This window comes from Octopus sinensis, linkage group LG4, assembly GCF_006345805.1.
Source record: "Octopus sinensis linkage group LG4, ASM634580v1, whole genome shotgun sequence".
Classification (NCBI taxonomy): Eukaryota; Metazoa; Mollusca; class Cephalopoda; order Octopoda; family Octopodidae; genus Octopus; species Octopus sinensis.
Window position 1 is genome coordinate 34,473,204 of NC_043000.1, and position 13,004 is coordinate 34,486,207.

Below are 13,004 nucleotides of genomic sequence, written 5' to 3' on the forward strand. Positions count from 1 at the left end.
TGTCAAGCGACAAGTGACCATTCCTCAAGCATGAAAACCACTCGTAAACTTGTGTTTTGCTCATGGCAGCGAGCTCGTAAGCTGTTTCAGGCATGACAAGTGTTTTGGTTGCCATTTTCCGCAGCAGAAAACATTTCACGGAAGCATGCCGTTCCTTTGCTTCAGCTATTGCAAAAATCGATGAACAAGGAGGAAGCACTGCAAAACAAAGACATACTACGTGGCTGAATCCTGAACTACAACGAGCTTGTCACGTACAGAACGTTTCCGGCTACTTTTGGGTATACCTTCGCATAAGCACAGACATGACTACCCGGGGCTAATGCAAGGGAGTCTACAATTAAGATATTTTTACAAGTTACTTCCCCTGATCTGTGTACTTATTTCGAAAATCCCATTCAGTCTTGTGTAAACTCCTGTATTCTCATCCAAATTAGAGATGAGTACCAACACTTCCATGTGAAACGCTTGACAATTGTCAATATCTCATCACATGAAACCATTGGTTGTCTTTTTAACTCACAAATAAAGTGAGTGTGTGTGGGTGTGTGTGTGTGTGTGTGTGTAAGTGTGTGTATCACCGAGCTCCTCTGCGAATTTGATATTATGTGGTGACCATAATACATACACATATGTACGCTCACACACTCACACACACATCTCTATATGTCTCTCTCTCTCTCTCTCTCTCTCTCTATATATATATATATATATATATATATATATATATATAATATAATAAATAATACTACAGATATATATATATATATATGTATATATATAATATATATATATACATATATACATACGTATATGTACATATATATATATATATATATATATATATAATATAATAATATATATATATATATATATATATATATATATATATATATATATATATATATATATATAATATATATATAAGCATATGTGGGTACAGTACGTCACAAACGTGTACAACAAAAAATACGAAGTATAGTACATGGTATATGAACTATTTTTTTCGAACAACGAAAGACATAAACGGAAAGCAAGACAAGCAACACAAAGAACGACCCTTCATCAGTTGTTTGCTGCGAGGATAATCTGGTGCTTGACTGAGGAAAGAAAACTTTGAATGACCCGTTCTTGTTTTCTTTGTATCGTCTATCTGGATGTTTTGTTGTCCCTTTTTGTATCACCTAGCTCTCCGGATGTTTTACGCTCTTGTCCCATTTTGAATTTTATATATATATATATATATATATAATATATAATATATATATATATTTGAATACATATGTATATATATATACAAATACATATATATATATCTCTATATATAAACGGCAGTTTGTCTGTGCGTGTTTCTGTGTGTCTGTTTGCTTGCACCCTCACCCTGACCCGGCTTTCAACCGATTCTGATGAAACTTGACACACACATAGCCCAATGTCATAATTCAAAACTAACGCAGCGAAAATTTTGAAAAGTTTTCTCCATTCTGAAAAAAATCGATAAATTCCACATGGGGTCGAGAATCAGAAACACGAACCACAAACTGTCTCGGGACGCAACTCCACCTTTTTTAAATCTCAAAAAAAATTTACCATCATTTTTTTCCATTTTTTGCTATTTTTTGGCTATAACTCTCTAAAAATGCTTTATATTATTTCCCTTACAAACCTGAGCAACGCCGGGCAATACTGCTAGTATATATATATATAATATATATATATATATAATTATATATATATTATATATATCTAACATTTAGGAATGGCCTAACAGGCCATTCGTCCACCAGAAGAGCAGCCAGAACTCTAACCGCTAAGTAGTGCAATTCGGAAATAAGGAGAAAATTTAAAAACATTTACCCTATTCATCTTTTATACGATGCATCGTTTCAGTGTCTTTAATGATAGACCAGCTTAATTATAAATTAAGCTAGTCTACCATAGGTCACACTTCATCAGTAAAAGAACCTGGGAGAGACGATATACACGAGGCGACTGTATCAATGCCTCGGAATATCTGTCTTAAAATTTTCAAGACAAACGCATTCGCGCCAAACTTATCGCACAATATAAACTGCCGATTCAATCTCAAATTAGTCAGAAAATTATCAATTAATCAATTTAGGGTAGCAAAAAATTCAGTAAAATTTATCGCTACCAGCGGCCTAGGGAAAAGAGAAAATAGTCAAAGACTAAATATATATATATAACATTTAGGAATGGCCTAAACAGGCCATTCGTCCACCAGAAAGAGCAGCCAGAACTCTAACCGCTAAGTAGTGCAATTCGGAAATAGGAGAAAATTTAAAAACGTTTACCCTAATTCATCTTTTATACGATGCATCGTTTCAGTGTCTTTAATGATAGCAGCTTAATTAAATTAAATTAAGCTAGTCTACCATAGGTCACACTTCATCAGTAAAAGAAACCTGGGAGAGACGGATATACACGAGGCGACTGTATCAATGCCTCGGAATATCTGTCTTAAAATTTTCAAGACCAACGCATTCGCGCCAAACTTATCGGCACAATATAAACTGCCGATTCAATCTCAGAATTAGTCAGAAAATTATCAATTAATCAATTTAGGTAGCAAAAAATTCAGTAAAAATATATATATATATATATATATATCACATATGTGTATATATACATATGTATATATATATATATATTATATATATATTATACCCACACACACACATATATATATTCGTTTTTTCTTTAGTTTCAGGTCAGAGCTGTCACCATGCTGGGGCACCGCCGTTTTGCTACATTGTTATTACTGAGAGCCTCCTCTAATATGTGACATTTGGAGAATAAGGGAGTTTGATGTCGCTACCGTCATCTGCACCTCTTGCCACGAGGTAGGTTCATCTGGGACTTTCGACAGGAAGGGGTTCAATTTTGATTCGAAAACATCTACATCCACTTTGTGTATGTCCCTCAGGACCTTTGGGAGAATATCAAAAAGCTGTGGGCCCTGAAACCCAGGTTGTTGCAGTAACTGAGCCTGAAGCGCGATGACATTGTTCTGATCTTTGGCACTATGCATTGTCGACCCGTTCTGGAATTAGTGTAACTTTCAGTGCCAAAACTTGGCACAATTCCTTCCAGGATCTTCCAGATGTATATTACTGCATACCTCTCCCGCCTCCGCTCCAGGGTATAGTGTCTTAGCTGTTCCAGCCTTTCCCAGTAGCTGAGCTGTTGCAAAGAGACGATCTTCTTTGTGAAGCTTCGCTGGATTGCTTTTAGGTCCACTGTTAATTTTACATTGTTTGGTGACCATAGCTAGGAGCAGTAATCCAGGCGGCTGAGGACGAATGTCCTCCAGAGGACCATCATGGTTTCCTCATCTCTGGTTCTGAACCTTCTCAGGATCCAGCCAGCCAGTCGTTTGCACTTTGTCGCCATCCTGGTAATGTGCACTTGGAAAGAGGTATCATCATTCATGTCGATACCCAGGTCCCTCGCTGATTTAGGCCCTGGGATTGTAATTCCCTGTGGACTAGTGTATCCTGTAAGTTTTATATCCAGTTTTGGAGGCTGGTAGCGCAGGGTTTGGAATTTTTCAGCATTAAAATGCATATTATTATCCTCAGCCCCTCTGTAAATTAAGTCCAACTCCTGCTGCAAGTGTGCAACATCGCTGAGGTTCTGTATTTTCCGCAAGACTTTCGTATCGTCTGCGTAGCTAGCAAGGGGGGGGGGCTATCCGGGCAGTTGAAGGCATATCTGAGAGGGCCACTATAAAAAGCAGAGGTCCCAAGACAGTGCCCTGTGGAACACCGCTCACTATTTGTTTTCATTGAGGTGGATCCATTGGCCACTACTGCCTGACTTCTATCTTTCAAAAAGTCATGTAACCACTCTCCAAATTTTCCAGCTATGCTTAGACCATGCAGTTTGTGGTATATCATACCATGATCCACTTTATCAAAAGCTTTTGCCAAACCAAGTTATATGTCCACATTTGAGTTGTTGAGTAACTGCCTCAACACCCAGTCATAATGTTGTAAGAGCTGGGTCAGGCAGCTCCTACCTGGTTGAAAGCCATGCTGGGCATCACTCAGCAAGTTACTTTCTTCAAGGAATGCGATTAGTTTCCCCTCTGACTATGTATATACATACATACATATATACATACATACATATATATATATGTGTGTGTGTGTGTGTGTGTGTGTGTATGTATATATGTATATATATATATATATATATATATTATATAATATATATATAATATATATATATATATATTATATATATATATGCATGTATGTATATATAGATAGATACATGCGTATATATATATACATATATGTGTATAGAGATAGAGAGAGAGATGCGTGTATATATATGTATGTATGTATGTATGCGCATAAATGTAGGCTACATGAATGTGTGTGATTGTGTTCCGTACAGTTTTTAATTTTAAGCATATATTGAAACACTATAATTCGTAGTTTTTTTGTTTTTTTTCTTGTGCTTTGTCTGCAAATGTAACATTTCTAAACCTAACACCAGTTTTGCTCGATCTTCATTGTGTTATCGATTAAGTCTGCTTCATTGTTCGGGCCCTGTTTGGCCTTTATTGTCAATCCCACTCCCTAGAGATCGTGTCTCGATAAAGCATTGGTGGTTGTGTCCCTTTAACACGACAGTGCTCTTTGTGAATTAAAAATGTCAAGTATAAATTTATATCTGAACTGTGTTATACAGCCTGAATCTTCAAGTAAATGTCTCTTCCACGGCAAGTATACAACAGGATGGGCCTGGTCTTTACCCAACAACAACTGCAAGGATTAGGAAAAGATGATCTCAAAGTGACAGCAGAACTCTAATGGAATGTTTCTGCAAAGATTACAAAAGAAAGATTACGAAGGTTCTCGAAAACAAAAATGTTATCAAAGACACGAATGCGTGGGCTATTCTAGTGCTGAGATGCTCTATATCGCTTTTCTAGAATAGACAAAGATAACGCAACAGGAATTCAATAATAGTAGGAAACTACTTGCAATCTACAATGGACACCATTCCAAAATTAATATCGACAACTTTAACCTATCAAGAAAGGGAAAATGCAGAAGATTGTTAAACACAAAAGACATCATTAGCGTTGCGATTTGGGGTTTGGAAAATAGTTTTACCAATCAACACAAACTAACTTTAACACAATTAACTTTTTAGATACCATTTTTAAACCCTGATAAAAATAACTTTGAGCCTTAGTTAATTATTTTACAGAGACAAAGGTTCTAATCACCGACTTAACATTTTACGAAATTTGTTTCCCCAAATTAGTTGGTGTATGTCTTTATTGTCTGCAGATAAAGCTGTCTTTAAAAGTGCACGCAGTGGATTTAATGAAGGGATGCAAAACATGGCGAATATCAGAATTTGTTATCTAACTCAATCTTCAACTTATCTCTTAAAATAGACACAACAAAAGTATTTCTGAAGCAGATTTCCCACCATTTTTCAGTAATCATAAGCCTCGCAAACTCTACAGTATGAAACCAGTTAAATTTACCTACTTTGTATGCGAGGACTTCAAAGCTTGCATTTGATGTCATAACATTAAAAAGTTCGCTAACAACAATAACCAGAATTAAATTTCTACACTTACCTGCCTCTGTACTGATCGTAGTAGCTGCCAGCTAGATATTAATTGCTTGGTGAAGCTCGCAACTTATTGCACTTAAATGCACTTGAGTAACAACTGTTCACCTCAGTCACATATTAGACTAACCACAGATTTCTTCAAAATATGAATCTACCGACATAAACACACCGACAGAAAGAAGCTTCGCTGCGGCTAAATATATTTGACTTCTTAAAGAGACGACCTATCACACGTACATGAATTATTCCATCCTGGGCCATGCACTACCATGCTACCTCAGAAGCTTTGCATTCAGACTCCGTTACCATTTATACTTAACTTGATCAACTTCCAAATGGCTTGAAGCTTTTCATAGCAGCTGAGGAGAGACGGGCGAGATGTTACATATATGCGAATGCAAACCATTCGCGAGCTTTTTACTTACTGCTGAGAAAAGGATAACGCCTTCACCACAACAGCAACATCACCAACAAAAGCAGTATCATCAACAACGACACACCCATAACAGCAGTGCCAACAACAACAATATCAAAAACAACTTCAGTAACAGACACTAGCGCCATAACCCAGAAAGAAAAGTATGGCCTACACACCAGAACCCATAGAAAATTTCCCTATATCAGTCAAGCTGACTACCTGCATAGAAATACTCCGCTGCGCAAACAGTCTCCACCTGCCCACCCTCGCCATAGATTTCTCCGACTGTGAAAACTCATCTCGCGACGAAGTCAGAATGGATTCTTGTGAAGGACAAAGACTTAAAAATGAAAAGCGTTGCAGCGGACTAAAAAAGGAAGAGATTAGAGGAGGAAACACATAATCCGACAAATAATCGCACACTCAAACTCTCAACACCCACGCAAAATCTCTGACAACACTACAAACAGCATAATAAAGGAAAACACATATCAATCTACACCAGCAACGTGGACAGCACCCTCGAAACCGAACAAACAAACAATATTGTCAACTATCCGGCCAGAGACACAAACAACAACGACTTAATGAAACATGTTCATCAATGCACATACACCCCTACTCACATAAAGCATTGTAAAAACAACGTAAGAAACCTGCAACAGACTGAAAGCAAAATATCTCAAGGCAATGAGAGATTTCATAGGGATTATAAGCAAAGGACTCTTTAAAGAAATGCTTGTGGAGTGAGCCATAAATAATCAGAAAGCGAGACACGTGATCCTCCACAAAAATGTGTTTCTTTTACTAATTTTATCTTTTGTCGAATATGACCATACTCAGAATAAGCACGACGTGAAAGCACGTCGTGTGGGGTCCCCCTGGATGAAGGACCACTTATTCAATGACTCCAGGTCACTAGATATAGGTGCAGTGGCCATCAGCGAGACCAGAATTTCCGAAGCACTAGCATTCGTGAACATCTTCGGCAGCTATGAGTTGTAAGCATCTCCAAGCCAGCCAGTATTGTGTAGCGGGGTAGCTGTGTTGTATCAAAAAAGGTTGAATCTTTGCAAACGGGTCATCTTCTTAAACCCAGAAAGTAATTTGACGGGGCTTAGCAAATTTGTAGCAATAAGGGAAAATTGATTAGAATGAGTCTTAGAGATTTAGAAGTGCGCGTAGAAAACTACGCGTAGAAAACTACGCGCTCGCGTTGAGATTGGCCTTGACTAATTCTTCAACGCAAAACGTAATGCATTGTCAAACCTAAGACGCTTGATCCAAGAATCGGTGGGACAAAAGCCTTTCAATGGGCCTAAGTGAGAAAAGCGCAACGTGGCAAGAAATCCACAATTCGGTCTTTGGTGGACCAAGATGGGTGCATGCTACATGACACCTGACTTATGTTTACAACTCTTTGGCAGCACCGAACTCGATTGCTCAGGACGAGTGGCGAGCCGGATCGCAGAATGGACTTCAGTACCTACTTTCACTGCCTAACACGATCTCAGTGCAAAGGGTGGAGTGTTGTGAAAATAAGATAACAGCCTCGGAAATACGAGAAACGATGATTGTTTGCACTGCAGGCAAGTCTTCTTGTTGACATGGTCTGCCCTACGAGCTTTACTTTTACATGCCAGATTTGTTTGGAGACCTCTTAGCAGACATTTGTCGCGACTGGTAGCACAACGGGGAAATACCCCGTTCTGTGAATCGAAAAGCGATGAGGCTATTAGAAATGGACTCAAACAAGGGGGCCACATTGATAATTATCGATCCATAACTCAGTTATATACAAATTTCAAAATTTTAGTCAAAGCGTTAGCGAAGAGATTAGCGCATGCTAATGGCCTAATTGATGATGTGCAAAACATGTGCCACCCCGAACAGATCTACCCACGACAACGTCCACTTCATGCGATACATAGAGAGGTAAAGAAGCTAGTATGATTGAGACCCTAATCAATTTAGATCAATCAAAAGCTTGTTTGTCCTCGGAAAATTCATTTTTAGAGGAACTCCTTTGTTGTTTTTTTTAATTTATCAAATTTAGCAATCGCATTACTTACAGGCATATGGCCTAGTGGTTAGAACAGCGGATTCGCGGTCGAAGGATCGCGGGTTCGAATCTCAGACCAGGCGATATGTATGTTTATGAGCGAAACACCTCAGCGCCACGCGACTCCGGCAGAAGGTAATGGCGAACTTCTGCTGACTCTTTCGCCACAACTTTCTCTCGCTCTTTCCTCCTGCATCTTGCAGCTCACTTGCGACAGACTGGCGTCCCGTCCAGGTGGGGAACCGTTACGCCAAGGAAACCGGGAAACCGGCCCTTATGAGCCAGGCATGGCTCGACAAGGAACAAACAAAAAACAAACAATCTATAGTGATCAATGAATTCGTATTTTGCTATGAATATTTATGATAACGAAGGCGGCGAGTTTACGGAATCGTTAGCAGACTGGGGAAAGTACTTAGCAGCATTTGAGCCGTCTTTATGTTCTGAGTTCGAATTCCGCCAGGGTCGACAAAATGAGTCTCGGATGAACACTAAGATCGATTAAATCGACTTAACCTCTCCCTTTCACTATCATGCTGGCCTTGTGCCAAAATTTGAAACCATTATTCATGACATCGATTTTAGGAAGAAATTATTTTAGTAATTTACAATTTAAAAACTGAGAATTTCGAAATTTAAGTTTGAAAATATTTAAATTTAATTTCTTTTAAAAGATAGTTTCCAATAATAAAATGATGGTTTTAAATAAATGAAGGGTGATAAACGATGAAGATGAACGAAAATAAAAATAATGTAGTTTGTATCTTAGTAATTTTTATGTCAAATATATTTTTTTATGGTGATAAAAATATTGATTAAAAAATAAGATTAAAATAAAAGAACACAGACAGCGCACAAAAATATCTATCTATTCTCTTAACTACCTATCTCGCTTCATGTGTATGTGTGTGTGTATTTACGTATGCTTTTACGTGCAAAATCAGTGTCTTATGGAAAGCAGTAGCAATGCAGGTCGAATAACAAAATCATAGTAATGTTACTTTAGAAATATTTCGGGTAAAACCCCCTTTTCAAAACTGAAAAATATATCCATTAACTTGGCATGCCAGTTCTGTATGTGTCTGCGGCAGTCAAAAGGTTACTTGTGAAGAGATGTGAAGTTTGAGGTTATGATGGGCAGCTGTGATGTGCGACATATAAACAAGCTATCCAACAGCAACCAGCTTAGATCGAATGAGGTGTTGTGACAATACCTCACAGCCCTTCGAACATAATACACCGTCCCAAATTCCTCATCCTTCCACACGTGGTCTTATGATCAACACACACATATATACAAAGAGTTAGTACCTGCTGGTCAGAATAATATATTGAGGATTTATTAAACTTTGCTATTCGTTTTTAAGAGTAAAATGCTATTAGAATTAAGCTCCTGCCTCTGTCCCTTTTCCCAGTTGTGCCTCTCTAGAGGTTCTAATAGGTCGCCGAGCAAGATTTTACATGACTTTGATATTCTGAACACGCATTGAAACCACACTTATAAGTCCACCTCCAAATTATTGTAAAATTTCATATTTGTATGGTGTGTGCACATACACACTTATGATTGTTTCTCTTAGAACCAACAATACATCAATGCTCAACTAATGGATTTATAATGGAGCTATATCCGCTGCCATTTACAGATCCTTATCATTTAGCTTCTTTTTCTTGCCCAGGGGCGCAGTATTGATATTCCCGAGAACCTAGTGTTGTTGTCGAACACTATTCAGATTATCAATAAGAATTCGAACATTCCAAAATCAAAATTCTATAAAATAGTCATTGTTTTAACCACACGAGTATGGTTCATCTGGATGTGAAGATTCAATCGGGGAGGCTGAGACAATCCACGTTTGGGGCCACTCTTCTAACCTCTTCTCATTGAGATGAGCGGCTTCGAGAAATTTTCTTTTTATACGGCACAGTGTTACTCCTACTGCCGTTAGATGATCAGAGAACTTTTGAGGAAGAAGTAAATTTGGAGGTGGACTTATAAGTGTGGTTTTAATGCGTGGAGGAAGAAGCTGTTGAACATCACCTTCCTCATTATTTCGTCAGTGAAATATTTCGATCAATGGCAATGACTGGAGGTAAGAAACTGCTTCATAAAACCCTCCACTATCATTGACACTGAAGACGAGTCCTCCACCTGTAGCGAAGAACTTCTCACTTTACCTCAACACTAGCATGGGGGCCAAGGTAAGTGTTATTGGTCCTAGGGAAGGAGGGCTTTCATGTCTTTTCTGCCGGACACATATTCATGCACACACACGCACACACACACACACACACACACACACACACACACACACACACACACATATGCATAGGAGGTTCCAAAGCATGTATTTTTAGATTTAACTCACTGGAAATAATGAAGTGGGGAGTGGGGTAGACTAACCTTTGGAGAAGAAAATTTTATTCTGGGATATTACAGGAAGTTCGAAAATTCAGTCAAAAGTGCAAAGACAGTTTAGGAGGGAGTTTCAAACAGATCCATCCACGTGCCATACTATCACTCCAATTAAAGACTTGGCCTCATCTGACCATCATCCGTTCCCCAACATGAAAAATCACTTGACTGGGGTCCAGTATCGCAGTGATGATAACATTATATCTGTTGTTGATCCCTTTTTTGAGCAACAGCATGGAAGCTTCTTTAGGAATGGGATCCAAGCCCTACAACACCGATGGAAGAAGAGTGTGGGCTGCAAGAGGGACCAGGTTGAAAAAATAAACCCCATTTGGTTACATTCCATGAGAATATATTGGCCAACCTATGAACTTTTCAGCTGACCCTCGTATATGTATGTATGTATGTATGTATGTATGTATGTATGTATGTATGTATGTATGTATGTATGTATGTATGTATGTATGTATGTATTGTATGTCTATGTATGTATGCATGCATGTGTGTATGTCATGAATGTAAGTATGTACGTATGTATATATATATATATATATATATATATATATATATATATATATATATATATATATACATACACACACACAGACTTCATTTGTGTGTTTGACAAGGTTACCATTGGTTTCATGCCGAGAGATTTCTCAGCGGTCATCAAATCTTCTACATGGGACATTTGTATTCATCTCCATCTTGGATGAGAATACAACGAAGCTACACGAGACCGTGCGGGAATTTGCAATAAAGAAGTAAATATATAGATCAAGGGGACAACTCCTAATTGTTGTCTCCCTTGTATTAACCCTGGCCACGTCCAAATTTATAAATATAGATATATAAACACACATATAAATATATAAATACACAGGTATATGAACATACATATCCATACAGAATATGTGCATGCGCGCGCACACATGCACACACACACAAACACACACTCTCACTCACACACATAAACACACTAGTCCACACGCCCACACCTGCGTTATGCATTTTATTCATGTTTGAGTATGTGCACATAATTGTGGAGTTTCACATATTTATTTTTTTTTTACATATTTTAACGTCAAAATGTGGTCAATGGGATTATGAGTTCATGGGACTATGTATATTTGATTTTGATTTTGATTTTTCCAGTTTCAGCTCATGAGCTGTGGCCATGCTGGGGCACCGCCATTTGTATATGTTTATTATGTAAATCATACGATGTCATACACATACATACACACGTCTGCATTATGAATTTTGTTCATGTTTGAGTAGAGTTTCCCATGTTTTGCCGTCAAAATTTGGGATTGTAAATTCATGTGGTTGTAGATTCATAAATTTGTGTATATACGTATTCTGTGATACATGTGGCGTCATGAGTGTGTGCTGTAATGTACGTATATCTGTGTAATGAGGGATTTCAGCCTATGTTTATGGGAGCATATGTCTTTTATGCATAGTGTTCATATAATGCTTATAATTGATGTTCAGAGAAAAAGTTTATCCATGTTGAAGGGCTGGCGAAGTAGAATGGGTGGGGGAAATATGCTTGAAATTTCGATGCATGAATTGTTGCCTGTGTATGCAGTGAGAGGTGTGGGGGTTCTTCCGTAATATTTAAAACGTTCACTATTGATGTTATGATATTCAGTTTTTTCGGTAATGCAGAGCTCGCATTTGCTGCGTCGTCCCAGTATTTGCTGGCCTTAGTAACTCCAGTTTATCTGGGGGCTGCTCACGTCTTCCTCTCTTTAAGTGCCCATACCATATTAGATAAAGAGGTTGTGTCTTTTGTTTTATCTTTGAACGAAGCCAAATGCTGCATATATCTTTCTTTGAAAGTATTTCCCGTCATTCCAATGTAGGTCTTCGTCGTTCCGTTCAAATCCGCAATGTTGCTCTTGTACACTAATTTTTAAAGGCACACACACATGACAGATATACAATGAGACAGACAGACAGACAGACAGACAGATAGATAGATAGATAGATAGATAGATAGATAGATAGATAGATAGATAGATAGATAGATAGATAGATAGATAGATAGATAGATAGACAAACAGATAGATAGATCCATAGATATAGATAGATAAACAGACAGATAGATAGATAGATAGATAGATAGATAGATAGATAGATAGATAGATAGATAGATAGATAGATAGATAGATGTGCATATACATGTTTACGTATATGTATATAGACCTCAGTGGAGGTACATAGCTTTTTGTGTAAGGGTGTTGCATTCGTGATCATAAGATTGTGTCTTCAATTCCTCGACCGGGAGATTGTTGTGTTCTTGAGCCTTGCTTCATTTCTCGTTGTTTCAGTTCAATCAGTTCACTCCAGAGAGTGGGGAAGTGGGTGCTATAGGCTCCACACAATGCGGCATTTTGGACTCATGAGCCTTTGGTTCAGAAAGGACCTTTGATCCTTCGAACTTTTTATATATGTATTTGTGTGTGTGTGAATGT

General features: G+C 38.0%; 1 long non-coding RNA gene across 1 annotated transcript in view; it reads right to left on the reverse strand.

Moving 5' to 3' along the window:
- Positions 1–3,126: 3,126 nt before the first annotated feature.
- The window catches only part of LOC118762922, a 29,586-nt gene continuing 19,708 nt past the window's right edge, over positions 3,127–13,004 (reverse strand). Inside the window, exon 3 of the long non-coding RNA XR_004998674.1 lies at positions 3,127–3,370. This is a non-coding gene — a long non-coding RNA (uncharacterized LOC118762922). The remainder of the gene's footprint in view (positions 3,371–13,004) is intronic.